The following is a 14362-nucleotide window of genomic DNA, read 5'->3' as shown; positions in this document are numbered from 1 at the left end:
ACAAGGTATAGAAAGTGTTTGTGTTTGGGTTACTGGCTTCTCCATTAATAGTTTGTTTCTTTAAGAAAACAGCTGGTTTGCATTCAATAATGCACTTAAACATTGATTATAAGGGAACAACTCTCAAACTTGCTGGGGCAGACCTGCTCCAAAAATCATTTAGGAAGTGTAAAAGCCACCCTGGTGCTTTCTTGAGGGGTGAGATATTGAAGTTCAAATCCTTGTTCTAAATCAGGAAAAAGAGGGACTTAAGCCTGCGGCTGAGTGTCTCGGGCATGTGCTCAGACTGTACAGCCGACATATCCCTCTTTGTCTTTTTTGCTCGCTTTCCTGCTAGGCCAGGTCTCACGTGTACGTTCAGAGAGTGCCCACCGTGCGGGCTGGACGCTGCGTGCACGCCAAGTGAAGGAACGCTCCGTCAGCTCTTGCACAGCTCAGCCTGCACGCACGAAATCGGGACTTAGCCACGGGGGGGATTCAGAAGTCTCAAGGGTTAGACTGCAGCTGTGGAAGGCATCGCAGGTTTACATTTTGGATGTGTGGTGCTGCATTCACACCCCCCCTTCTCCTGGGCCGCTTGTTGATCTGGGCCACTTGTTGATCTCAGAAATTTCCTTGGTGCACTGAGTCTGGTGGTCGAGCGCTCCCGACCGTATCAGAAGCTCCGCGTAGCGGAGGCTGGGAACGTACCCCTGCTGCCTGGCCCAGGCGCCCAGGAGAACAACACTGAAACCTCGAGAATTTTTAGTCACTACCACCTGGGACTGTGGCCAGGATGGAAATTTACGGATGACTAAAGCCAACCATCTTGCGAACCTATAAGCAGCGGTCCTAAGTGGGGCCCTTTGAGCTCTCCGGGACGGCAGCGGCTGCGCCCAGCACCTCCCCCTGCGTGGGACGCCTCTCAGAGCACGCGACCTCCCGGGTCCGCGGTATTCGGAGGCCCGTCGCCTGACGGGACCTGGGCTGAAACTCTTCACTCCTCGAGGCTCAACCCTCGCCTGTTGAGAAATGCCGAGACATTTTATGTGAATATTTCTTCACCGAACTCAAGGGGAATTTTTATCAGGTACCTTTTGAACATTTATATATATATATTTCTGTTTGTGTGTGTGTGAACTAATAGTAAGCATAATCTGTAATCAAGTCGTGATTGTAGTAGATTCTACTAACACTTCATAAATATTAAATTAATGATTAAGTGCTGCTGAAGTTTGTAATGCTTAGTTAATGATTAAGAGCTGCTAAAACTGTGAATGAACCCTAGACTGCTGCTAAACACATATAATGCCTAAGATATAAACCCTTAGACATAACATGATTTTTCTTTATATGTTTCATCCGTGTAGAAGGTAATAGAGTGGACCTTGCCATCGAACTCTGTTAAGTCACACCTTTATAAGTCTCTATTAAAATCGCTTTCTGCTAATACCTTTGACGGTGATTCTTTAAGCGGCCTCTAAACCACTCCTTCGCGACAGCATGTAGGCACCTGAAAGTGAAAGGAGGATTTGCTACCACTAATTTGTCCTGTGGGGTCACATGAGGACCGTACTGGTGATAAATGGTGTAATAGTTATCAAAGAGGTTCCCCACTGCCTGGCTGAAGAAAGATGGATGAATACTGGCTGTTCTTACGCATTTCTGCCTGTTAAACTAACACAACCTACTCTGTTAACTAACACATTTCTTCCTTCTGGTTTCTTTATCAATAGAGTTATGGTTGAAAACAAAAATTAAAAGTGAAGAAAACACCATATTCTAAGTCTTAGAGGATCTCAGTAAATGTTGCAGGAAACCTCCATAGACTTGATGCCAGATGTGAAATTATAGTTAGCTACACTGTTCACTTGAAAGCCAGGCAGACAATTTTGGGAATGCACAGTATAGGTAGGACAATACTGCTGTAGCGGCCATGGCACGTCCTTACTTTTTAATATTTACAGGGCAATCCTAACACTGCTAGTTTGGGGGATTTTTAACACACACATTAAATCTGCGCTGCAAGTGAAATTGGAAGTGTAAGCCAGCAGGTAGCAGAGAAGAGCCAGCAGCGGAGGTTTCACCACGGGCTGTGCAAACCTGCTGAGGACACCGAGACCTTTCTGAGATTCTTAATCTGCGCTGAGTCCTGCAACATAGGATCCGCATTGCGACTGGTGTCTAGGTCAGGTAACTTCAGCCTGGCATGGGTACACCCTCATATGCAATGGTCACACCTCTGTTTTGTGGAGTACATCCTCAGCTCTGCGAATGTTTTAGATTGTCCAAGTCCTGTTCACACACAGCTATTTACTAAAATTTGTACGGGCGGATCAGATGGATCTAAAGAACAGGCTTAAGCCCCTAAGTCTTCAGTGAACTTTGTACCTTCTCCATTTGCCAGTTTGACAGATGCATCTGGAAGGGGGCTTGTGGAAGGATCTTGAAAGCAGGTCTGGGGTTGGAAGCTCCAGACTAACACAACAGCTACATTTCTAGTTCGATATTCCAGGCCATTTAACAGCATCAAGACACACAAGCCACCTATAGTGCTTGGAACAACTATGCTCTGTAATTTTTTATTCTCATTTTAGATCAATCTAGCAATAATAAACTGATTCTTATGGTTCCTGGCACGCTGCCCCAGTATGAGAAGTATTCTCTCCCTTGTTTAAACGAAGGATCATTCAGCCAGACTTCTCCTGTAGCTCTGGGAGGTTTGGATTGTGGTGACTTCTTGCTCTCGGCCATCCCCACATCGTGGTATTTATTTGTGGCATTTTGTATAAGAGCTCCTATGCAAATTATAGCTTGGAGCCTTTGTCCGATGGATAGCGAGAGCTGCAGTGTGCCGTTCCCCCAGTGGCAAGCCTGCTTCGGTGTCACTTAATAAATCACCATTCCAAACACAAGAGAAAAAATATAAGTATGTTGGAAATTTAAAATTGGATCTTTTCTGTCATTCTTCTCTCATCACAAATAAACCAAAAAGAAAAGAAAGACGCTTGTGGTACTAGAAGCCTTTGGATTGTTGTAACTACTAACCAAAACCTCCAATAAGCTGCCAACCAGACTACTTTCCTCAAGCTTATTATTCCATTCCTGTTTCTGCCACTTAACTCCTCAACTGTAATATTTCCATGCAAACAGCACGGTGTGCCCAAAATATCTTATCTTACATTAGAGAGAAAACAAAACTTTTCAGGGAGGACGCTGCATCTCTTTTCCCCCATATGGCTGAAACTATGCAAAACCAAAATGGTTTTTCTCTTGGCAGGCAGGCAGGATTCCTAATGAGCCAACACACAGAAAACAGATAAAATTAAGAGACAAACACTAAGAGCCTATTTTATCCTCTTTCTTTTCCCATCATGCTTTGTCCAGCTCTTACATCCCCATTATGACCACTAACTACAGCCAACAGATATTTAGAAATTACATTTCGACCAATGTCATTGGCTGACAAGCCCCATACATTGATGCAAATTTAACACTTCTCCCCCATATTCATGGCTATCAAGAATTTTTATTTTGTCCGTACCTCTCCTCTAATTTCCTCCTAACTTTGCCTAGTACTTCTTGATTCTTCTTATCTGACAGCTTATTTTCTCTCTCTTTTCCATAACATGCTTCCTGTTGCTTCACGCTGTCTTTGCACTTTCCCCAGGCTTCTCCTCCACTTGCTACGTCCTGTTTCTTTCGAACTTTTTTGGAGTGGAGGCCTTCCCCACACCTTCCCCTCACATCCTTTATCTTTACTCCCTCATACGAGTCCATAATAATTCCTCAGTTTGAGAATGATACAGGTGGAAAAACCCTTGGGGGGCAAATACTGCATCTCAGATTCCCCGCTGCTCTGGAACCGGCGATTTTGAGTTGATGCATCCTGCACAAATGGATGGATACTGTTAGTTAAATAGATGGATCCTGCCAGCTGATAGATATCCTTTTGTATCCTATTTACTTTTCTCACAAGTGTAGAGTTAACACACGGAGGGAGTGAAAGAGAGGAGGGCTGTGTTGGCTTTCTCCACAGGATCAACTCAGAACCTGTAGAGCAAGTGAAGATAGAGAACGTGGTGGGGTACTGGAATACGTGGGCTTAAACTAACTCAACGTATACCTCTTTGTGGCTCCCTCTGCCTATGTGTTCAACAGTCCCACTGAGTCTGGCTCTATACATGACTAAAGCATATATATAATAGCCCATTAATAATGTCTAATATATAATTTTGCTTTTTTTTTACCCAGAAAAAAATTTTAGTATTTTATCAGCTTTCAGTTCTGCTGACTTCTAACAAGCCTTTTTGGGAATTTTTTTCTTCTGAGCTGGTTTTGGTGGTGAGTAGGAGTGAAGAAAGAAATTCAATAAGCCTGCAGGCAATTGCTGTACTGGCAGTGTGCATTGCTTTTCATTTTGCAATTGGCATGAAGGCCCTCCAAGTAACACAAGCTCTCCTTTTTGACAGAATTGACAGATAAATTATATAACAAGATGCAGTCGGATAGTTTTTTGGGGGCATGAGGGCTGAGTGCAGTCAAAATGGAAAGCTCATTTCACATCAGGGGTATTCCTTCACCATACTATTAAAATAAAGCACCTTTGATCCAAAAGGCTGCTGTGGCACTTCACAATATGTAGCCAAGATTTGAAATGACGTGGCTGTCTAAATTGGGTTCCTCAATCTATAGTTGGACATCCCAGTAACAACTTGATAATCACAAGTGTTTGACCTCTCAGAAATTCTGTTTACTTGGCGGGGCAGGGACACTGCAAATTATTAGTACCTTTAAGCTGTGCAAGTAATTTCAGCTGAAACTGTATATTCTTTGAAAACACTGACTGAATTTGTACAAGAAACTAATATCTCACCATGTTGAAAGCCAAAATAGATGAGTGCCCTTGTTTCTTCTAACTTAATTTGAACCTCCTGGAGCCCCACAACAATTCTCTGACATTTCCCATTCTTGGTAACACTTGCTTTATATTCAAATCATATAACATATTGGACTATATTTTTCATAATAATAATTTTCAATACATGCTTTCAAAGCTTTGGAAGCTGTCTGCCCTGAGTGAGTTTCAGATCCTTCGGGAAGATTTAGAAGGCGGTATGAAGTGAAGAATGGAGAGGAAAAGAAGTTGAAATAAGCCTTTTCCTACATACACAGTAAGAAAGGCATGGCACTAAACAAATAGTCTTAGGTCAAAAATAAACCTGCAGAAAAGAAATACAAGTTGCTCTCTATTCTATATACTGCTCAAACCTCAAAATTTCCTGTATTACTAACAAAAATTCTTTGTTCTTTTCCAAAAGTAATTAGGAAGAAGGTTTTTACATCAAGGAAATCATACAACACAAGGTTCATGTAAGTGAGAAGGATGAACTGCAGTTTTACGTAGGATAAACTTTACTGTCATCACCTTTTTGCCTCTTCAAAAATACATCAATCTGGCATCATGGGAGGAAAAATGCTCCTTAAAGCAGTAGAAATAGGGGGAAAAAAAAAAAATTAAGTGTCATCTGAACAATTATTATCAAATAACACATTGCAATTCTGTGGCCCCTACTGTACAAGGATCTGAAAACATACTGAAATAATTAATTAAATCCCAATACTCCAAAAAGGTACTTTAACTTCTAATTCCTAAGTGCAGACACAAAAATTGCATGTTTCTTTTTTGAGATGGAACAAGAAATCTGTGTCCAAGCCATGTGTAGAATCTTAACCCTTCCACAACCAGCCTCATCATTCAATCATGAGGTCGATAACTCTACACATTCAATAAATGGCTCTTCAGCACAGCACAATTTTTCTTTAAATACCATAACCTCTAATCACTGAGGGACAACGATTAAGTGTTCCCAACATGGGTATAAAAAGATAGTTGTCCTAAATAGTTGCTTCCACATACCCTGCCCAGGGTGACTATTAGAGGAACATAATCTGCATGTTCCCACCTCCTAAAAACTCTTGTAGTGCAGGTTCCAGCCCATGGCCGTTTCAGCCAAACCAGCCATAGCTGAGCAGCACAGCCAGCACCTTTCCACATCTCTATTGCAGCACATGCAAGCTCTCACAAGCATCCAATTTTTTTTTTTGACAAATTTTTTATGACAAATCTTCCATGTACATTGGATGTTCACTGCAACAAGAAGCTCAACCTACTGAAACAAGCTTAAACTTTTATGTTGTTTCTGTCAAAATTTCTCTTCATGACCAACTTAGTATATTCAGGGTTGGTTAGCTCCAGGAAGACAAGCTCCAACATCACACTCATCTAATTCATACACGTTTTCAAACTCCTTAAGCTATGGAATATGTTTACACTGCATTATGATTTTACCTGATACTAAAGTTCAAATTTGTCCAGTGGTCATAATGCATGTATGAATGCAAACTCTCACATAGAAGATACTTTGGGACACAGTGGATGGAGTTTAGTCCATACCATCAGTGCAGTGTGGGTGACGTGCTGTGCTTGGTCTAGTCTGCTACCATGTAGCCTACTCTTTCAAAAGGGGAGACAGGGATTGTACACAGCCTGAATTCAAAATGCCCTCCTATCACTGAGGATGCGCTGAGCAAGAAACAAATATAGTACTTCTGAAGATGTGTGTGGAGTGCAGTCAAGGAAGATGCTGCGATGTAGCTTACTCCCTAGCCCAGGCTGCTAAGAAACCACAGCCATCCTCTACTTGAACAACTTAACGTGAGTATCTTTGGACAGCTATAAATCAATGATCGTTTTGCTCTTTGCTTAGCGTTGCTCATCCTCATACAAAATGAAAATATTCATTAGGAAGCTTGCAGTTTTGCATTTTCACATCTTTAAATTATAGTTTATTTAATCAGGACTGCATTATACAAGTAAAGAAGGAAGTTATTTTACAGCCTGTCAACTGGCTGCTCAGTCATGGTAATGAATTAGTTTCACAACTCTGCTCCTGTTGCCAGTCGTCATCCTTTCTAAGGATAGTGAATTAATGAATCCAGCTGCAGGGAGCTCACATGCATCTCCTGTACAGTTTATTGGAAGTCTCTTCTCAGTACTAACCACCATACTGTGCTGTTACCCACTGGCCTCAGAAGTCTTTAATGCATTATTTTGCTATAAGGAGGTAGGTACCTATTTGTTGCCATCTTGTTTATTTACAAAGATAGTACATGCACCAGGTGTCTGCTGACAGCTACAAAAGGATCAAGGAAAGCCAAGTCCACTTCTCAGCAACACTCTGCTCTCAGTGCTTTCCACTGACCTCCTCCATTCGCTTATTCCTGGTTCTGACTCACAACAATTCCAGCAGTCAAGTGCTTTTTGTTGGCACAGCACTGTCTCAGGCCATAAAACCCAGTGAAAACTTGGAGTAGGGAGTAGTATGTCTGCCTTTCCAAGCTGCTGGTGGGATTTTGTTTAAACCTTTATTTTAATGTACAGTTCACAGGCATCTGATTTTGGTTTCCTCTTGGATATTAAAGGTTACTACTTAATTATCAGCTAATTGCAGGGAAGATTAGGAGTTCCTCACACCATTCTTCCACTTGTACATGCTATAAAAGGAGCCCATTACCAGAAGCAGCACTGTTCCCCTTACCACTACCCTCCTCTTTTAATTAAAAATCCTTGAATGGTTTTTGCAGGCTTAATTTCTGATAGCATTTCTACAATAGGAATTGAGAAGACATTTATTGAACCTATTAAAAATTTTATTAAAAAAAATGACAAACATGACAACATATCTTCTCTAAATAAAAAACATTTTAACCCGCAGAGAATTATAGCTTTACATGTTACACTTTGTTTAAAGAAAAAACTACAATCTGTTTTCTACAAAAGGAAAACTTGACAATATAACATTGTAACTGCTCAACAAATTTACTGAAAAAATAAACTAACTTCGTTCAGAAAAAGTCCTTGTAGCAGGGGAAGTACAAGATTTCCCCATCTTCCACCTTTCTTTCCTTCCAAAAAAAAGGAGAGGGAAGTCTTAAAACCATCTTCCTCTTCCCCTTCCAAGGGCTTCTTTTAGCAGTTATTGCAAATATTTTTGTAAAAGCAAAGGCAAAACAAGAGGCACAAAGTAGATCTTATCTTCATGTAATTTAAAGAGGAGAACAACTATTCTTGGATGTTTATAAAATATTGCTACTAATGAGACTGCTAAACCTTAGTCAATGGAAAGTTATGATGGAATTCGCAATTGTCATGCTTGAAGTAAGTTTCATCTGCTGCCAACCTATTGCAAACTCATGCTCTGGCCAGCTTCGTTCTTTGGTTGAGATGATGTTTTGCCTTCCCTCTTTTACTCTCTCCTCCCTGTGTAATTCAATCATAACTCAGTCATTTTGTGAAGACCTCCTAGATTCACCATGCGAGGAAGACATGCTCTGCTGAGCACATGTTCAGCCATACAGAAAAGCTGTTCGGCGAGTATCGACAGGGGCAGGGCAAAGCGCTGTTACAGCACTGTCACATGCATCCCATGAGAGGGCTCATACTTTGATATCTAGGTTCAACAAAGCTTTCCTCTCTGAATAGCAGTGCTGGCACATATAGAAAAAAATTAGGGGACTAAATTCTTACTGGCCACTGAAAGCACAGAGCAGATTTACTTCACCGAGAGTCACCTGGAACTAAAGCCCTTCGTAGCCTACAGGATGCCAACATTTTTAATGAGGCATTCCCCTTTCACCCATCAAAACTAGGTGAGATCTATGCAATTTAAGAGAATGATATTAGCAACATTACCCTAACTATGTAATAGCGGATGAGCTTCAGAACTCTCCAACATGCACTCCTCTCCAACATGCACACCAACATGCACTCCTCTCCAACTGTATAACCATCTTCACATTTTGTTTTTTGAAGAATGACACGAACTTTTTCACAACTTCTCCTAGGCAGAGACAATGTCAGATGACTGACAGAAGTAATACAAATAAATAATTTGTTTAAAAAACCCTTTAATCTGAAATCAGAATTTCAGAAACATTACTTAAAACGTACTTGCAGGTACCTCAGATATCACCAGTAAACAGAGTTTGCTCTGAATTTTACATCATTTTTATGATTTCTATTTTAGTGAACTGACTAGCAAACGTCTTCCTGAAAATGGTATGAATCCTCATTTCGAACTCCTGTTCTGAAACCCACCTGACTGTGTATTTAAATCAGTGGTTTCAGTGATCACTGCACCAGGATTTAAATGCTAGTGCAAACCCAAGATGCTCCTCACCCACGACCCCCCTCCAAAAAACTAAAAATCAACCCACAAAAGTGTTAGTTTTATATCTACAGCAAGCTGAATAAACTTCGCCCTTTGAGCTTCCTAAAAAGGACCAAAAAAAAGAGTCACAATCATTTACTGCATGTGAATGTGAAGTGTTGTTTTTTTGTGAGCTGGACTGAACCCTTTAATGGGGGACCCTTTGAGATGTACAGTAGCTTGTTGGTGCAGGAATTCAAGTGTGGGGATGACAAAAAATATTTTGACACACAATACATTTACAGAAGGTACTGTAATCATTCTGAACTGAAGTTTTCCTTTAAGGTTTACACAGGGAAAAAATTCTCAAGCCTCAAAACTGTTCATATAACTGATGTTTCACTCAGTATCTGAGGGAAACTACCAAGAATTTAAGTAGTGCTACAATCTGCATGCACCTTTTCTGTGCATGCACACCTGACAGATGAAAGGTCAGAAAAAACAGAACAGAAAGGTATGATAACACAGTATTGTGCTCCTGAGATGAGATAATTTTAGAACTCTGACTATTTAAGTAAATTCTTCCTGTCAAAAGGAAAGCTGCATGTGGGCCATTTCCCTGCTGTTTACAAAAAACATTCCAATTTTATCTCATTTGAAAATTCTTTAATCTCATTTAAAAATTCTTTAATTATTACACAACAGCACTTTTGTGACTGAGTTATCAAACAGGGAACATAGCTATTACAGAGTCTGGATTTTTCTAAAGTGAGTGTTTCAGAGCTGTAATGATATAGAATGAATCTACAGTTTGCAATTTAGTCAATCTCTTGAGAGAAAACTTGAGGAACAATAAGAAACTTGGCATAAAGAGCATGCTCAGCCTCAGGATACTCTGCTCTCCAAAGGCAGCTTGCTAACCTGATTCAGACTCTCCATCCTCATCACAGGAACCAATCCTATACATAAATAAAGTGAATCCTTGTGCTGTAGGCCAGCTTTATGCATTGGTGTATACAGGCAAGCAACAATCTACCTTTAACTGCTTATTTCCACCTCTTTTTAGATTCCATCTGCTAGGCCAGCAGAGTTTTGACTGTCATAAGAGAAAAGACATAATTAAGCACAATAAACAATGTTTATTATAGCTAGATCAGTTGAGCAGCTCTAAGGGTGGAGATTCCATAACCTCTCTGGATAACTGGTTCCAGTGTTTGATCATCTTCATGGTAAAAAAAAGAAAAGATCTTTTTTACTCTCCCTTAAATCTAATTGGAATTTCCCCATGTTCCAATTTGCGTCCATTGCCACTCATCCTGTCCACATGCACCTTCAAGGCCAGCCTTGCTGCGAACCCTCCCATTGAAGGGACTGAAGACAGCAGTCTTAGCCTTCTTAAGGTTGAACATTACTCAGCTCTCTCAGTTTCTCCTTTTGTGTCACATGCTCTTGCCTCCTCATCATTTTGGTACCCCTCCACCGGACTTGCACCAGAGGATCAGTATCTGCCTTTTATTAGGAAGCCCAAAGTTGGTCACAGTACTCCAGCAGTGTTCTTACAAGGGAAATAATCATTTCCATAAGCCTGCTGGTTCCACTTGTGGCTAATAAAGCCCAGACAAGACACTATGGTTCTGCTATGGGCATGTCTCTTTCCACAAGAGCACCTGCTGACTTGTGTTCACCTTACTGTCCACCATATCCAAGTCCTTTTCTGGAAAGCTGCTTTCCTTTTAGTTCATGACCTCTGCTTGCACTGCTACATGAAGATATTCCATCCCAGATGCAGGACTTGACACTTGGCTTTGCTGAACTTCAAGATGTTCCCTTCAGCCAGTTCCTCCAGCTTGCTGCAGTTCCCCTGAATTGCAACCTGCCCTCCAGCACATAGACTGCTCCCCCCCTAATTTGGTATAGTACGTAGTATGGGAATAGACACAGGAGAGTAAAGATAAAAGCCTGCCTTGAAAATCACTTCTACAGAAAGACACCTGCCATCTTCATGCACAAATCAGTTCCTGTGACTGTTTCCCACACAACATGTAATTGCAGACAATAAGCAGGAGGGCTGGTGAGTTAAAACAACTTTCCACATGTAGATGAATTCCAACACTTCAGGAGTGAGGAGGGAAAAAATGTACACAGTTGGAATAGAATCATAGAACCATAGAATCATTAAGGTTGGAAAAGACCTCTAAGATCATCGAGTCCAACCATCAACCCAACACCACCATACCCACTACACCATGTCCCTAAGCGCCTCATCTACACATCTTTTAAATACCTCCAGGGATGGTCACTCAACCACTGCCCTGCGCAGCCTCTTCCAAGGCCTGACCACTCTTTCAGTAAAGAAATTTCTCCTAATGTCCAATCTAAACCTCCCTTGGCGCAACTTGAGGCCATTTCCTCTCGTCCTATCGCTTGTTACTTGGGAGAAGAGACCAACACCCACCTCGCTACAACCTCCTTTCAGGTAGTTGTAGAGAGCGATGAGGTCTCCCCTCAGCCTCCTTTTCTCCAGACTAAACAACCCCAGTTCCCTCAGCCGCTCCTCATAAGACTTGTGCTCCAGGCCCTTCACCAGCTTTGTTGCCCTTCTCTGAACACGCTCCAGCACCTCCATGTCCTTCTTGTAGTGAGGGGCCCAAAACTGAACACAGGATTCGAGGTGCGGCCTCACCAGTGCCGAGTGAGATCACCTCCCTGCTCCTGCTGGCCACACTATTTCTGATACAGGCCAGGATGCCGTTGGCCTTCTTGGCCACCTGGGCACGTTGCCGGCTCATGTTCAGCCGACTGTCAACCAGTGTCCCCAGGTCCTTTTCCTCTGGGCAGCTTTCCAGCCACTCTTCCCCAAGCCTGTAGCGTTGCCTGGGGTTGTTGTGGCCGAAGTGCAGGACCCGGCACTTGGCCTTCTTGAACCTCATACAGTTGGCCTCGGCCCATCGATCCAGCCTGTCCAGGTCCCTCTGCAGAGCCTTCCTACCCTCCAGCAGATCAACACTCCCTCACAACTTGGTGTCATCTGCAAACTTACTGAGGGAGAACTCGATCCCCTCGTCCAGATCATTGATAAAGATATTGAACAGGACGGGCCCCAGTACTGAGCCCTGGGGAACACCGCTCGTGACCGGCCGCCAACTGGATTTAACTCCGTTGACCACAACTCTCTGGGCTCGGCCGTCCAGCCGGTTTTTTACCCAGCGAAGAGTGCACCTGTCTGAGCCGTGAGCCGCCAGCTTCTCTAGGAGAATGCCGTGGGAGACAGTGTCAAAGGCTTTACTGAAGTCCAGGTAGACCACATCCACAGCCTTTCCCTCATCCACAAGGCGGGTCACCTGGTCATAGAAGGAGATCAGGTTGGTCAAGCAGGACCTGCCTTCCATGAACCCGTGCTGGCTGGGTGTCGTGGTTTAACCTGGCAGGCAGCCAAATACCACGCAGCCGCTCACTCACTCCCCCCGCCCCCCCAGTGGGACGGGGAGAATAATGATAATAAATAATGATAGAATATACAAAATGAGTGATGCACAATGCAATTGCTCACCACCCGCGCTGACCGATAACCAAGTAGCAATCGGTACTTCCTGGATCACGCCTACCCTTCATATACTGAGCATGACGTCACATGGTATGGAATACCCCATTGGCCAGCTGGGCTGGCTGTCCTGATTATGTTCCCTCCCATCTTGTGTACCTAGCTCAGTCAGTAGGCACGGGAGCTGTCCTTGGACTAGGAGGGCACTTAGCAACAACTGAAAACATCAGTGTGTTATCAACATTCTCCTCATACTAAATCCAAAACACAGCACTAGGAAGAAATTTAACCCTATCCCAGCCGAAACCAGGACACTGGGCCTGATCCCCTGGTTGTCCCGCACATGGCTCGTGAGCACCCTCAAAACCAACCGCTCCATGATCTTCCCCGGCACTGAGGTCAGGCTGACCGGCCTGTAGTTCCCCGGATCCTCCTTCCAACCCTTCTTGTAGATGGGCGTCACACTTGCAAGCCTCCAGTCGTCCGGGACCTCCCCTGTTAACCAGGACTGCTGGTAAATGATGGAGAGCGGCTTGGCAAGCGCCTCCGCCAGCTCCCTCAGTACCCTCGGGTGGATCCCATCTGGTCCCATAGACTTGTGAACATCCAGGTGGCATAGCAGGTCATGAACTTCATCCTCTTGAATTATGGGGGGTTTATTCTGCTCCCTGTCCCTGTCTTCCAGCTCAGGGGGCTGAGTACCCTGAGGATAACCATTCTGACTACTAAAGACTGAGGCAAAGAAGGCGTTGAGTACCTCAGCCTTATCCTCGTCCTTGGTGGCAATGTTCCCCCCCGCATCCAATAGAGGATGGAGATTCTCCTTGGCTCTCCTTTTGTCATTAATATACTTGTAAAAGCATTTTTTGTTGTCTCTCACAACAGTAGCCAGGTTGAGTTCTAGCTGGGCTTTTGCCTTTCTAAAGGTGAAGGCGAGTCATTAAATTTTCCCCTCAACCTTAAATGCAAAACTGTATGCAGAGATAGTGTCTCTTCCTTTCCAAAATTCACATTCACGTCACTGATCAGTCACTCTACTTCACAGAGCCCTAAAAAGGATCTTTGATTTTCTGGCTTAGAGGTGGTATGATATATTCTGCAGCATGAAGGTGCTAAGGAAAGTCCGGGAAGTGTGAAACACTAGCTGAAAAACCCAGAAGCTTAAAAAAAAAAACCCTTCCCATCACAATACTTGAACAACACAGGGTTTTGTTGCTTCATGTTTGCATCATGAACCTTAAGAACTTCAGATTTCAAAATAAAAGCTTTAAACCATACACAGCTCATTAGTCAGACCTTTTGAAAGACCTTTCTGCCCCCTGAAACAAAAAGCTCGACATCAGAAAGTTTCCAACACTGGGCAAGATTAAAAGTGAGATTTAGAACAGGAAAAATTCTGCAGCATGTACACACAGGTCTACCCAAATTATTCTGCATATAGATTATGTTAGGTTTCATAAAAGGTGTAGGCTACACATGCCTTCGCTCTACCAAACTTCTTCTGTGACAAACAAACGAAAACATGGAAGTGCAGAAAAAGATTTTGGTTTGGCCAAACGTTCAGTGGGGATCCATTTGTTTATACCATCCGCTTTTAATTTTTTTAAATGTGACATTTGCAATAAATAAT

This window comes from Calonectris borealis, chromosome 2 (genome assembly GCF_964195595.1).
Source record: "Calonectris borealis chromosome 2, bCalBor7.hap1.2, whole genome shotgun sequence".
NCBI classification, from domain to species: domain Eukaryota; kingdom Metazoa; phylum Chordata; class Aves; order Procellariiformes; family Procellariidae; genus Calonectris; species Calonectris borealis.
This window is presented reverse-complemented; position numbering follows the sequence as displayed.